Source organism: Pelodiscus sinensis, chromosome 2 (genome assembly GCF_049634645.1).
Source record: "Pelodiscus sinensis isolate JC-2024 chromosome 2, ASM4963464v1, whole genome shotgun sequence".
Classification (NCBI taxonomy): domain Eukaryota; kingdom Metazoa; phylum Chordata; order Testudines; family Trionychidae; genus Pelodiscus; species Pelodiscus sinensis.
The window spans coordinates 233,982,878-233,998,004 of record NC_134712.1 but is presented as its reverse complement, the minus strand read 5'-3'; positions in this window follow the sequence as shown (position 1 = coordinate 233,998,004).

The window sequence follows — 15,127 nt, the reverse complement described above, 5'->3', positions numbered from 1 at the left end:
CAATATGCCCTAAGACTAAACCTGACTGATATAATATCCTGTCCTGTGGTCAAGACTGACAGTGGTTTCTCTGAAGTGCTGGGTCTGTCACTGCATAATGTGGGAATTTCCTTAGCTCATAAGGACTTTTTGGAGCTATGACAGCCTGTTTCAGTGTATTTCAAGTATTATTGTTTCCTTGGTGGTGAGGCGATGGGAAGTATTATTATGTTACGGTACATCTACACTTGCTCCCTACTTCGAAGTAGGGAGGCAAATGAAGCATACTGAAGTTGCAAATCAAGCATTGCATTTAAATATCCCGCGCTTGATTAGCATATTCGTGGCCAGTCGCCATTTTAAAATGCTGGTCGCCCGACGTAACTTGCCGCGTGTAGATGCAGTAGTCCGATTTAAATCCCTTCCCTCAAATTAACTGGTACTCCTCATGTGGCAAGTTACATCGGGCGATCGGCATTTTAAATTGGCGACCGGCCACAAATATGCTAATCAAGCGTGGGATATTTAAATCCCGCGCTTGATTTGCAACTATGGTATGCTTCATTTGCCTCCCTACTTTGAAGTAGGGGACAAGTGTAGATGTACCCTTAGATAGGAGCAGGATGCAGAGATGCCATATGAAGAGTGCTTTAATTCTTCATCAGCCTCTTGATTGTCTTATGGAGTACAGAGCTTCTTGGAAGAGGCTGAGCAATGAGAAGTCAATAGGAGTTGAGGGTGCTGGCTGCCTCATAGAATTGGCTTACTAGAGGGGGCCCTACACCCTATTAACCCATGCTGCCTCCTGCCTATTCTGGGGATTAGCTCTGCCAGGCTGACACCCCTTCCAGCAGTTGCAATGTGGCACTCTGTCTCTTCCTCTCTCTGCCACCCCTCCATTATTCCAGGAACTGCAGCCTCATCTCTTGATTTGATCCTCTATTCTGGTCACTACATCATTTCCCCTTTTGAAGAAAGTCTTTCCACATGAACAGTCTCAGGCTGTTTCCTCTAGCACCAACCTAATGGTGCCAATTCCCTAGTGGCTGGTAGGGGAACCCAGGCCTGCCCACCACTTCAGGTTCCCATCTAGGGACCCTATACCTGGCAACTCAAGTCAGCTTTCCTTCACTGAGCTCCTTCTTACAGCTTCTGGTTCTCCCTCTTCCCCCATCAGATGTATCAACTCAGAGTCCTTCTTCCCAGGGAGTAACTTCACCACCAAACGCTGTAGCCTCAAACACACCTCCCTACTCCCAGGGAGCAACTGCACACTACTTCCCTGCATTCTATTTCTGCTGTCAACTTCTTGTCTTTATAAATTCAGCCCCACTTCTCCTCCAACTACACTTCCTCAGCAAATTACACCTTAGCTTTCCTCCAGGAGTGACCTATATCTTAATAGACCTGATTTACCCCTGCAGGCCTCAGGTAGGGTTGCCAGTGCCCATTTTTTGACTGGCAGCTACAGGCATCACTTCTAACCATGGTGTTAAAAGTCCAGTTGGCAATGCTGCATTGCTAAAGCAGGGTCCCTTCCTGCCTTAGCACCACACAGCTCCAGAATCAGCTCCATGTCCACCTTCTGGCTCCTATGCTTAGGAATAGCCAGTCTCTACACATTGCCCCTACCCCAAGTGCTGGCTCTGCAGTTCTCATTGGCTGGGAATTGCAACCAATGGGAGCTGTGGGGGTTGCACCTGCAAATGCAGCCTTAACTGGGGTGGACTTCTCATCACAGACCCGTTAGAATTTAGTGAGGGCACCAGGGATGGGCTGAGAGTGGTAATGAAGAAGATAATGACTATTTCAGAGAGGTAGTCTTATTAGTCTATTTCAGCAAAAACAACGAGTCCAGTGGCACTTTAAAGATTAACACATTATGACATAAGCTTTTCATGAGATACAACTCACTTCCCCAGATCTTGAAGTGAAAGGAAGGCAGGGATACAGAGATGGGAGTATGACATCAGTGCTAATTAAATCAGGGTAGATGTGGCTCACCTCCAACAGTGATGAGAAGGTGAGAGTGTATTGCAGGGTGAGGAGCCTTTTTTTGTCTGAGGGCTGCTGACCCACAGAAAAATTAGTCAGGAGCCACACACAAGTGAGAAGCAAAAAACCAACCAAACAAACCCTCACTGACGTGGCCCCCAACTGAGAAACAGAAAGACATTTCCACATTCCCCTCTCACACCAGAGCCTAGGGATGCCCAGGCTAGTAGATTTTGTGTGCTCAAGCCCCAGGGGGGAAGTGGAGGAGTCTGGAGTGCCAGGGTGTGGTCGCCAAAGCTGAGGGGAAGCCCCAAGCCTCAGGAGCCAGATCCAGGCAAGCCTGGGTGCCACATCCAGCCCTCGGGCCTTAGTTTCCCTATCCATGGTGTATTGTAGGAGAGAGCTAGTCTTTGCCTCTATTCAGACCCTTTTTGATGGTGTCAAATTTGCATATGTATTCCAGCTCAGTAGTTTCTCCTTGCAGTCTGTTTTTGAAGGTTTTTTTTTCCCTGAAAATGGCAACTTGCAAGTGAATCACTGAGTGTCCAGGGGGATTAATGTGCTCCCCACTGGTTTATGTATGTTACCATTCTTATTGTCTGACTTGTCACTGTATTCTCTGTATAGAGAGAGTCCAGTTTGTCCAGTGTGCTGGCTGATGCTGGTATTGTGAAAGCCAAGGACTCTCAATTCTGAGGACAGACTTCACGATATCTGAGTCTCCGCTGTCTTACCCTGATGTGAATTAGGGTATGTCTACACTGCAATGCTATTTCCAGAAATAGCTACCCCATGTCTTTTGAACACATCCACTATTGTGAAATATAGCAGTCGCACTATATCAGCATCCCTGTAAACTTAGTTGCATAAAGGATAAGGGATGTCTTGAAATAGTGTTTTATTTTGAAATTTGGTACTGTGTAGATGCGCCAAATTTCAAAATAGCCTATTTCGAGTGAAAGGCAAATTAGACCTGTGAAATTGAATTTTACACAAGACTTGAACGTTTTGCATTTGTCACACTCAGACACATGTGCACTGTGCCACCATTGCTGAATGATTTCATATGTACCATAAGCCAATATCACTCTCTCTCCCTCTCTCTCTTTTAACTTGTGCTGGCCCTCAGTAGAAGGGAGGCTGGAGGTGTTTCTCTTATGCTAGTTCCAGGGGCAATCACAGTCCTACTGTATAGCTCCAGGGATGCACTTTTCATTATCAGGGATCCAATGCTGGTATAAGGCAACTTAGGTGTGGAACTGCGTAAATGTGCATATTTTGTAGACTGAAGTTCCATCTTCATAGCTCAGCTCCAGTGCAGTCAGCAACACTGCAACAAATATCTTAACATTGGTTTCTTAATGAATGGAGGACTAGGTATTCGGTGTGCTACTTCTGTCTTTGTTGCTTAGCTATGAGTGTCAGTAACCGTGCTGGTTGGGGTTATTGTTTTTTCTAGGTGGCTAATAGGCGTTTTTTTGTAGTGCAAATGTATATTAGTTACAAAAGTTGAAAGTTTCTAAATCCATTTTTTAAATTAATTCATGTACTTTCTAGTTCAGTGGTTCACAACCGGGGTATGTGTATTCTTGGGGGTATACAGAGGTCTTCCAAGAGCATATCAACTCATCTAGATATTTGCCTACTTTTACAACTGCCTACATAGAAAGCACTAGCAAAGTCAATACAGAAAAAATGAGAAAATGAGCAATTTTTCAGTAGTAGTGCACTGTGACAGTTTTGCATTTTCATGTTTGATTTTGTAAGCAAGTGGTTTCTAAGTGAGGTGCAATTTGGGGTCTGCATGACAAGTCAGACTCCTGAAAGGGTAGAGTAGTTAGGAAAGGTTGAGAAGCACTAACCTTGTCTACTTATCTAGAGGGTTATTTGCTGAGAGGAAATTATGAACTTACTTGAATTGTTACATATATACACTGTTTGTGCTCTAATTTATTTTATTTTATTGCTAATGTAATATTTGGGCTTTCTTTTCTTACCAGTTCTGATAAAATATATCTAATTTCTTCCCCTCTTACTATTCCTGACGAACTTATATTCCATTCTCTGTCCATGAAGAAGTCATGTAAAATTATTGCAAGCAAATTATTAAAGATGCTAGAACATTTTAGTTTTGTGTTTTGGGGTTTTGTTTTTATGTGAGCTTTCTTACAGATACCGCCCAGACAGTTAAAAAGAGCGATAAAAGCAATTGCTCTGAACTCATAGGATTAAGCCTGTTGAAAAACAGCAGTGCAAATCAAGAACAATACTATTCAAAGCAATGAGGTTATACCAGTAAAAATCTAATGTATGTAAAATCAGAATCCTTGTGTTCATTAGTGGTGATATAAAATACACAAGAAACTTGAAATTAAGATCAGGGAAAATATTCTTTAGTTACCTCAAGAATTTAAATTTCTTGGCATTAATTCTGCATATCATTTAAATATACCTATGGGCCTCTTTTCATTGTGTAGGCAGTTCAAACTATGTAAAATATGCATCTTGTAAATATATTTGCAATATTTGAAATGCAATCCAATAGAATCTGCCTCCTCATTCCCATAAGACTTGCATAAGAAAGTATAACATGTAGGCCCAGTGCATTTTACAGGGACAAGATATTTTAAAATGAATATGAAAAAAACAAGGAATAAGGAAAAAAAAAGATGATTTTAGGAGAGAGTGTATTTTGTACTTCATATAAACTTTTTTTTTATGTTTAGTAATTCAAAGCAGGGATGAGGAAGTAATTTGGAATACAATATACAGGACTAAACACCAAAACTTGAATAGAGGGGAAAAAGTTGATCTAGGACTCTATGTTGACTTAATAGGGTTCTTTTAGATGTGATCCCATGTCAACACTTGGTTCCTGGTGTATTCAGTGTATCATATATTAAAGGAAATCCTTGGGGATTCAGTGAATAATTTTTTACTTATTAACAAATCAAATAATCATTATGCCACTTGCTAATGCTCTGTTTTTATGTCATCTTTGCTTCTTATCTGTGTGTAGATCTTCTGCATGCTTTTTTGTTTTTTGTTTAAGTAGACTCGTGTTTTTTTTATGGTGGCTTTTCTTGCATATACTGCCTTCATATTCATGGAGACTTCTTTTTAAGTCAGACACGCTGTGCATATCTACAAAAAAACTCTATAAAATAAATTATAAAAGTTTAGTGCGGAGGGAGAGAGATTGTGCTCTTATGATCAGATAGAACTAAAAAAATAAAAGAGGAGAGAGGATGTAAAAAGATCTGTTTAAAGGATAAGATGAAAGGCCAAAAGTCATACAAATATAAAGAGAGCAGGGGCAAAAAGATCAGAGAAAAAATGTCTATATTGTTGAAAAGATCCTGGACTATCTAATATAATCTAATGATTTTAAGACATGATTCTGTTCTCATTTATTTCTGACTTTACATTAGTGCAGTTTAATCATTGATAGCAGTGGGATTACTTTCAATTTACACCAGCTGGCCCTCAGTCTTAATCAGAATATCAATATTTCTTCGTGGTAAAAGATGTGAACCTAGCCATAGTCCTACACTGGCCCAACACAGTCTGTAAATGTTAAAGACAATGGGCCAAATTCTCCATTTATGGGCATCATGTGCAACTTCCAGGCAGATAATGAATTACATGGGATGTAAGTCAGTTCATAATACTGTCCAATAATTCTAACAATTTCAACATTCAAAAGATCTTAGTGATTGCTAGCATCTGGAATGGCTATTATGTCAATTATCATTCAATATGATAATCTCATTTCATAAATCCTCTCTAATATAAACCTGCTTTCCATGTATCACATTTTTTCTGATAGAGATTATAATGTTTCAAAATTTTACCACCTCATAAGACCAGAGGTAAAGTACGCCCTTGTACACCTACCTTTAAAAAAATCCACTCTATTTTGCTTGCTAGATAGCTCCCTGTGGTTGCATAAGGCAGAGCTTTTAAAAAGAAAAAAATCCAGTCCTGACCTATATCAGACTTCAGTATGATTTTTTTTTCTTTTGATATTTGTATCTATAATTGTACTTATTTATGGATTCTGAGTCAATGCCCTGCCAGCTTAATGTCCTCTACCACCTGCTGCCCTCCTGCCCCAGAAATGAAGGGGTAGGACATATACATAGCTTGTTTTAATTCAGTAAAATCTCTGTTCTGTTTTAGAAAACTGAGCTGTAATCTCTTGTCAAGTGATGTTTCTAATTCATGGTTTGTATGTATGTATGTGCATGTTATTTTGCCATGAATATTTAGAATATTTTGTTGCGTGTGTTTCATACTTGATATGCAAAAATAGGCACTATGGGTCTTAGCTGTGATTGGTCAAAATCACATAGTTGTGATTGGTAAAAATCACATTGTTTGAATGGATGAGAATATTTGAAAGCCAGAGAAGGGAATGAGGAAAGCACTGGTATTGTGTATCTCTCAGGGAAAGGTAGCAGATAAGTATGAGTTCAAGGCCCATTTTTAGACCAATTAGGCGTCTGTGAGATTTATTGGCTGGGTGCAGAGTTTACATTTAGTCTTCTTTCACCACATTCTCACAAAGTAATTGCACTGCCCTAGTTTACGAGGGAAAAGTCAAATGCTTGTGGAGCTTGTTTAACTGCCTCTGAACTTGGGCGATGAGCCATCCTATGTTAAGCCATGTCCCATCCTATATGAAATATGTCATTCTGGTGCAAATACTCCATCCTGACACTTTACATCTTTCTTTTTTCTTTTCTTTTTTTTTTTTGAGCATTCCTGTGAAAAAACTCAGTCCCATTTGGAAGAGAACAGAACCAAGGAGCAAGCAAAGTCAAAGCTAATTAATTCTGAAATTTGAGTGTATGCTTGCAGAAACATTGTAGTGGCATTCACCCCAAACATATACATGCTCTTTCATCTGTATATAGCATTACAGCAATTTTCATTGGCCGCCACTGCTGTGTTTGGAGGAAGCGTGCCTGCAGCCACTAAGATAAAATTTCATATCTTTGGCCTCAACTCTACACTGATCCTAATCTTGAATCTTTGTCCTTTAAAAAGTTTGCTTGTGGCCTAAATGAAATAAATTCAATTTACAGTAAAGTCTTTTATACAATCTCCCTTTAAGAAGAACCTTTTATTCCAACCATAACACTAACACAAATCTATCCCGTACACAATCTTTAATAGTATGGAACATTTCCTCTTAAAATTAGCTTCTACCAATAATCTGTACTTGTAACAGACGAGGCATCCTGTGATGGAGATAAGATAAAGAATAGTCCTTTACTTTCATTCTATAAATGATGTACAATATGATAATATAGAGTCTCCCTTATCTGTATAAACACTCAACCTTCCACAAAGCAAACCTGCACCAGATTTGCCACAAGGGTGGATCTGTTGGACTGGGAGAGGCAAAAGTGGGAGTACTATATACAGTAATCAAGGAAGAGTTTTTATGAAATCTGTTTAATTGGTTTTGAATAGGGCTGGATTTATTTAACCACATTTATTGATCAAAATATATCTGTAATACTGTGTGCAATTAATGGTATAGCAGAGGAAAAGCCTTTTAGGACAATTTATGGTTTTTTTCCATAAAAGTTTGTGAAATACTCTTAAATGTTTGTATTTAGGTTGCCAAGATAGTATTGACAGTTGATGTGGTGTCTGCTCTTTCTAATATGAATGAAAAAAATGAAAGAAAGAGATAAGCTGTTCTGCTTCTTTATCTAGGACACTATATCAGAGAGCCAGGACGGGTATTACAGTGCCAGGCCTAAAGATAACCTGATGCTGGCATGATTATATCAGTTTCTCTTGTGTGCCTTGTTCTTGTTCACTTGTTCATCTGCTTCCCACACCCTAGTTGTTTTCAAACAATTATGCAACACAACCAGGTATTTGAAATCCTGAGTTATTTAAGCAGTCATCTGATGTCATCATGGAAATTTCAGCCCAAGCCTGGTATGTTGCTGTTAGTTTTACTTTTTTTTTCTCTCTTTTTACACCTGGAAAGAGCACCCTACTTTTTTTGCTGTATGAAGGGGCTTTTTTTTCAAGTGTTGCCTGTAGCATTTTGATTTCTTCTTTTAACACTTAGTAGAGTAATTTAAAATTGTAATGAATAGTATCATCTTCAACAACAAACTCTGGCTGAAGTTCAGCCAAACATAACAATGTTGAAGTTTCTGATATTTGCTGAAGGAAGAGGCATCATGTGTTCATATTTGCTGGCAACTCCCTTGTTGCTGTGTGTTGCAGAGAAGTTCCCAAGGCTCTCTTCTCATTGAGATACAGACTTTATGCCAAAGCAATCCCGTGGGTGGATTTGTTTGTTTGATACAAGTCAATTTTTAGGAACCTGCTACATATCATGGCAGGACTGCATTCGTGGCAGACCCTGCACATATGAAACAGAGGCCATCTGGAACTCTGGACAGTGTTTCAGTGTAAAGTTGAAACTCTGAGTGCATCCTGCATATGTTGGGAAGAAATTACAGATGTTGCTTTGCTAAAATAAATGTATTTCTTTAAAAATCAAATACCAGAGGCTATAGAGAGAGCTTTGGAATTAAAGCATCCGAGTAAACTGGTGTAAAACAGTATGGAAGTCAAAGAACCTATGTTGATTTCCAGATCTCCTAAGCCACGTCTTCACTATGTGGAAGTTTGACACTGCTGCGGTTGATCTTCTAGGGTTCGATTTAATGGGTCTAGTAAAGACCTTCTGAATTGAACTCAGAGGGTGCCCCCATTGGTACTGGCACTCTTCATCCTCATAAGGAGTAAGGGAAGCCGATGGGAGCATTTGCTTCCGTTGATCTCTTGCTGTACGTATTGTGTAAACGTGATTTAAGATATGTCAACTCCAGGTATGTAATTAACTTAGCTGGAGAAGCATATCTTAATTCGACCTCCCACTGGAGTTTAGTGACTACTGGACTACATTGTGAATCATTATGCTTATTTTAAAAATGCATTTAGAATACCATGTTATTTTTACAATGATTGATTTACAGCCTGTAGCCTTTTACTTACACAAATGGTGCCATGGACTTCAGCACAAGTACCCACATGATGAAGGGCATCAAACCCTGTTATTTGGCCTTTGTTAGCATGGAAGTTGTTTTATTATTTAATACACATTATTTGATATTTACCATTTAAATTGATTTTTTTTTCTGGCTGTGATACCTCCTTGTGTTTGAGTTTTCTCTGTATATTTACTTTCCACTTACTCATGGTTCACCCAGGCTAGAGAAACAACAGCCTTCTGCCAGTTTTCCACTTCATCTGACTGTAGCAGGAGACTTCTCTTCTTCACTTCAAAGTTTGCTAACTAAGGGTACGTCTCCACTACAACGTTAATTCGAACTAACTTAGTTCGAATTAGTTAATTCGAACTAAGCTAATTCGAACTAACGCGTCTAGAACTAAAAACTAGTTCGAATTAGCATTTTGCTAATTCGAACTAGCAAGTCCACATTGAGTGGACCCTGAACAGGGCTTAAGGATGGCCGGAAGCAGTGCCAGCAGGGCATCAGAGGAGGACTTAGAGCATGGAGCTGCTGTCTCAGGCTAGCCGAGGGCTGCGCTTAAAGGGTCCCGACCCCCACCCCGGACAGACAGTTCTCAGGGGTGCCCCGCTTGCAAAGCAGTCCTGGCTTGGATTGCCCGGAGTACCCACACTGGGCACATCACACCACTCGGCCATCAGCCCGGCTGCACTTGCCGCAGGCTGCCATCTGGGGAGAGGGAGCAATCGGGGGGCTGCAGGAGAGCTTCCACCCCCAGAAGCCCGCAGAGCCAGCCCAGTCCTCCCCATCGGGGGCTCGTACCCCATTCCTCCCTCACCTCCTTCCACTTACCCTTCCCTAGCCCCCCTTCTTATTGATGTACAAAATAAAGATAACGTTTCTTTCATCATTGACTCTGTCTTTATTGAACAAAACTGGGGGAGACTGGGAAAAGGAGGTGGGAGAGGGGAAGAGAAAGGCTGGGAGAGGGGAGGGCAACTACAATGATCAGGGGTTGGGAACAGGTCCCAGATGAAGAGAGGCTACAGAGACTGGGACTGTTCAGCTTAGAAAAGAGGAGATGGAGCGGGGACAGGATAGAGGTCTCTAAAAGCAGGGGTTGGGTGGAGAGGGTGCATTCAGAAAAGTTCTTCCTGAGTTCCCCTAAAGAAGGACTAGAGGACACCAAAGGAAAGGAATGGGTATCAGGCTTCAAACTAGTAAGAGAAAGTTGTTGTTGTTGACAAAGCAAATAGTTAACCTGTGGAACTCCTTGCTGCAGGACGCTGTGAAGGCTAGAACTAGAACAGAGTTTAAAGAGAAGTGAGATAAAGTCATGGAGGTTGGATCCATGTTGTGGTATTAGCCAGGGGGTAGGAGTGGTGTCCCTGCCCAAGGTTTGTGGAAGGCTGGAGAGGGATGGCACGAGACAAATGGCTTGGTCACTGTCTTTGGTCCATCCCCTCCAGGGTCCCTAGGGTTGGCCGCTGTCGGCAGACAGGCTACTGGGCTAGATGGACCTTTGGTCTGACCCAGGACGGCCATTCTAAGCTCAGGGCTCAGGGTCGGGGGTCTCAGTGGACCCCCTTGATTTTCATGCACACCTGGGTGGCCAGGCTGGCAGCTCTCCTGCCCTAGCCGGCCACTTTCCTGTGCCTAGTGCGGAGATCGTGGACGAGGTCCACGATATCCGCACTAGCCCAGGAAGGTGCCCGCCTCTTGCGGTCCAGGGCAAGCTCCCGGGAGCCGCCAGCCTGGTCCCGGGAAGAGGGGGTGGGCTGGGGGACATCGGGTGGGTGGCTCTGTGCCGTGCCAGGTGCAGGGTCTGCTGGCTGGGTGCTGGCAGGCTTGCACCTGGCACGGGCACCGTAGCCAGCCCGTGCCCCTTTAAGAGGTCCGGGGCCGGGAGGGGGGCATAGAGTTTCCCTGGTGTTGGCCAGAGTGGCCACCAGGGAAACCTGGGGAGGGCTAGCCTCCCACTAGTTCTAATTAAGGGGCTAGTAAGTTCGAACTAGGCTTAATCCTCGTGCAATGAAGTTTTCCTAGTTCGAACTAAGCGCTCCGCTAGTTCGATTCAAATTCGAACTAGCGGAGCACTAGTGTAGCGCCTATGAATGTTAGTTCGAACTAACGTCCGTTAGTTCGAACTAACATTGTAGTGTAGACATACCCTAAGGGGCAAACTGGCTGCAGAGGGCCTCTTGAAGCAGAACCATGATCTTTCTGTGGCAGAAAAGCAGAAAGATTTGAAGTAGGTTTGCATTTGGGGAGTCCTGAAGAGTCCAGTTTTAATAGGGCTCTCTGGGTAGGGGTGGTCAGTGGACGGTGTTGCATGAGGAGTGGAACTGGAGAAAGAGGATTGGTTTTCTGAAGGGACTTGGATAGGATGCTTGGGGCTCTGGAGTGTAAGCTTGACCAGCTAACTATTGAAAGAAGACAGGCCTCTCAGTATGTAACACTGGCCTTTATCTATTCTGAGCACAGACAGATCTCTGTCCTATAACTATGCCTTCTTGCTGCATCAATTCCTGTTAATGAGAAAGGCAGGAACAGTGCCACTGCACAGATGCTCCAGAGAATGTTCCTTGAAAGGTCATGCTGCAGTCATTGAGCACTGCTTCAGGCTGCAGTGAAACTGGGGCATGGCACCATAATTCCAGAGCCAGAAGGTCTCTCCCTTTCTCTCCCCCTCCTCCCCATCTGCTTTTTACCCAACCCAGCCTGCTCAGGCAGGGTGCTGGGCTGAGTCTATCACCCTATATGTATTGCAGGGCACAGTTTTGTGCTCAGTTAAGATTAGAAATGAACAATCATAGGCTTCTCACTATGCAGACTATTTTAACTGCTTCCTCACATAGGGTAGGGTGTCATGAAGCAGCAAGAGCCAAATTCTTCCCTGACTGACCAGCACAGCTCTGGAGAGGGCTTTAAATGCCCTGGTACACCTCACTCCCAGAAAATCACCCTAGTCCATGATGCAAATTAAATCAGCCTTGAGGATGCTTTATTAGTGTACTGATTATCACAGACCTCAGGGGTTCATCCAGAGACAGGGGAAACAACAGTCTCACTGACTCTTCCCCAGTTGTATCTTGTATATTGGTGGTGTGGGAGTACAAAGACACCAGATACAAGCATTGCCTCCTCTTGCAGAGGACTTGTGAATAACTCCGACCCAGAAGTTCTTCACTGCACTAAGTGGCTCACATAACATTCTTGTCCTCTTTAGGAACTGGAGAGCCAAGAACTCTATGGCTGTGTCTACATTGGCACCCCTTTCCGGAAAAGGGATGCTAATGAGACCAGTCGGAATTGCAAATTCCGCGGGGGATTTAAATATCCCCCGCGGCATTGCATTTACATGGCTGCCGCTTTTTTCCGGCTCGGGGTTTTGCCGGAGAAAAGCGCCAGTCTAGACGCTATTTTCCGGAAAATAAGCCCTTTTCCGGAAGATCCCTTATTCCTACTTTCAAGTAGGAATAAGGGATTTTCCAGAAAATGGTTTATTTTCCACAAGATCCCGTCTAGACTGGCGCTTTTCTCTGGCAAAACTCTGAGCCGGAAAAAAGCGGCAGCCATGTAAATGCAAATGCCGTGGGGGATATTTAAATCCCCTGCGGAATTTGCAATTCCGACTGGTCTCATTAGCATCCCTTTTCCGGAAAGGGGTGCCAATGTAGACACAGCCAATAAGTTCACACCTGGAGGCCAGGAAAGGAAATTGTGGAGTATCTGTTATGCTTGCTCTATGCCACCTGAATGCAAAGGGAATCCTCAAGCAGCATTATATACTAGATGTAAGTCTTCTCTGTACCATGCCCCTACTGTAAAAGAAGACATCTTTCCCCAACATATTGGGCCTTTTGCTAAAGTAGAACCCATTAAGCAAATATGTCTAGATCAGGAGGTGGTATACGTTGACATAGCTTCCCAGCTGAGGATCTGGACTTCAGAGTTTATCAACATCTTTGTAAGTCATATTATGGTATCATTGCTATGACATGTATGCTAGTCTGTGGAAAATCAGTCCACTGAAATGCTTGTGTTTTGTCACTTCAGCCAAAATATGGCATTACCACTAGCATTGATTCAGCAGTGCAGCAGAGAGAGAGAGAGAGAGAGAGAGAGAGTGTGTAACTGGGTGATCAGCTCTCAGGGACTGCTTCATTAAGGTGCTGTAGAGCTAATGGCTAAGCTACACAAGGTTCTGGACAAAATCTCAAGTAAATAGCTAAAAATGAATGTTAAAGAGCAGAACCTATGCCTAAAGAGCTCTGGCCTAAAAGTATAAAATTGATAAGGTACTATACATTTGAACCAAACTAGAATGAGAGGAAGAATTGGTTCTATATAAGATAGTTTTATATGGCACGCATAACATCTCACAATCCTGTGTGTATGTATCCTCACACAGTGCCCGTGTGTATTAGCCCTGTTTTACAGATGGGGATTTGAAGTACAAAAGGTTAAGTAATCCGGTTTCTATCATACAGACAGGCACAGCAGGGAATTAAACCCTTGTGTCCCGAGTCTTAGGCTAGGGCCCTAACCACTGGGACATCTTGCCTCCATGAGGGTTGCTTGCATTAGCAGGTGAAAATGGTTGTACCAGGAAGGGGATAAAATTTCTAGCAAAAAGTTAGTGCAGAGTCAGTGCCTGATGTGATCAGACAAGCAACGGAGCAGGTGCTGGAATGTGTGTACTGCTGCTTGTTTCTAGCAGCATGGGAACAGGAGCAGTTAGAAACAGGAAAAGCAATTTTCTAGGAAATAGATTAAAGATTTTTTAAATCAAAATGATCTGTGTATATATACATTTCAATGTTATTGGCTGCAACTGAAAAAAAATAGGCTTCAGGTGGAGTTGTGGCCCCATAGGAGGCAACAGAATGATATTGAAGGGTCCTGGAGCAGTGTAGCTCCCTCACTTCATCTCAGTCCAGCTTGTGCAAAGGTATGAAGAGCAATGGTTCAGTCCCTGTATTCAGACATAAAGATCTGATGTGCAGTGTATTTTAAATACTCAGGAATTTACAGTTTTATTGCCAACCAGTCCAACAATGAGATAATAGGATTAACCACTTCCAGATAACAGAACCCATTTAGGAATATACCACTAGGTATATACCACTGAATCCTTATCTCTGGGAACCCAGAGGACTAGCCAGGAATCTGAAACAAAAGAGCTATCTTCTCTATTTAAGAAGAACAACAAGGAGTCCTCTGACCACTTAAAGACTAAGGGTATGTCTACACTAGCCCCCTAGTTCGAACTAGGGAGGCTAATGTAGGCATTCTAAATTGCAAATGAAGTCCGGTTGCCATTTTGAAATTCCACTAGCCTGAAGTAACTGCCCACAGCTACACACGGCAGTGAAATGGTAATTCGAACTAAGTTCTTAGTTCGAATTAACTGTTACACCTCATTCCAGGAGGAGTAACAGTTAATTCAAACTAAGGACTTAGTTTGAATTACTGTTTCACTGCTTCAGGTAGCCGCAGGCAGTTACTTCAGGCTAGTGGAATTTCAAAATGGCGACCAGACAGGAACATGCAAATGAAGCCAAGGATATTTAAATCCCGGGCTTCATTTGCAATTTAGAATGCCTATATTAGCCTCCCTAGTTCGAACTAGGGGGCTAGTGTAGACATACCCTAACAGATTTATTTGGTCATAAGCTTTTATGGGTAAAAACCACTTTGCCAAATGCTCACAAAACTTATGCCCAAATAAATCTTTTAGCCTTTAAGGTGCCACAGGATTCCTCAGGTGGTTTGTTTTTTGAGGGGGAGGGGATAAGGGAAGGAGAACGTACAGACTAATATGGCTACCTCCTGGGACTTGTCCTCTATTTACACTGATCAAAATTAGAGGTAACCCTTACCAACCTTCCATCAGGTCAAAGATTAGCAAGACTGGCCAGATGAATTTGGGGTGGTTTTATTGCACCCTGCCCCAGGTAGTACAGGTTGCACTTCCCTAAACCAGGACTCTCTGGTCTGGACCACAGAGCCCACTGGTGCATCCAGGAGCCTGGCAGCAGGGGAGCTGGGTGACAGGGGCTGGCTAGGGAAGAAGCAGAGCAAGCAGCAGAAAGGGTCAGTAGACTGGGCGGCTGGTGGCAGAGGACCTCCCCTGG